Raw genomic sequence first — 460 nt, 5'->3', positions numbered from 1 at the left:
CCCACCTTTGTAAATAAGCGAGATCGATGTATTCAGCTGAATTCAGCCAATGAAACCAAACCGAGGGAGCACACCCTTTTCCTGGAAAGGACCAGATATCCCCCCTCTTCCGATCAAAACCTTGCCTGAGAGAATCTCTGTTTATTCGGACACTGCTGTAGCAGAAGCCTAATTAGATTTTGGGAGTGAATGAACGGAATGGTGTAAGTTCATAATCTAAAATAGAGAAAAAATATTTTCAGTGATTTTTTTCCACTAGAAGTTATCACCCAGAGGGGTAGCAAGAAAACTGAATGGTTCACTAAGTCCTTAACACAAAGGAGTCAATTTAGGTAGGTTTTCTGCTGCTTTATTTTAAGCTATTCTGGTTCCAAAAAAGCCAGTATTTTAGTGAATTTATTAAAAGACGACTGACACAGCATTCATAAATATGTAAACTGATTTTTGAGCCTCAGTCACA

This window comes from Anser brachyrhynchus (genome assembly GCF_964034855.1).
Source record: "Anser brachyrhynchus genome assembly, chromosome: 1".
Classification (NCBI taxonomy): Eukaryota; Metazoa; Chordata; class Aves; order Anseriformes; family Anatidae; genus Anser; species Anser brachyrhynchus.
The sequence above is the reverse complement of the archived record's forward strand: the minus strand, read 5'-3'. Positions refer to the sequence as shown.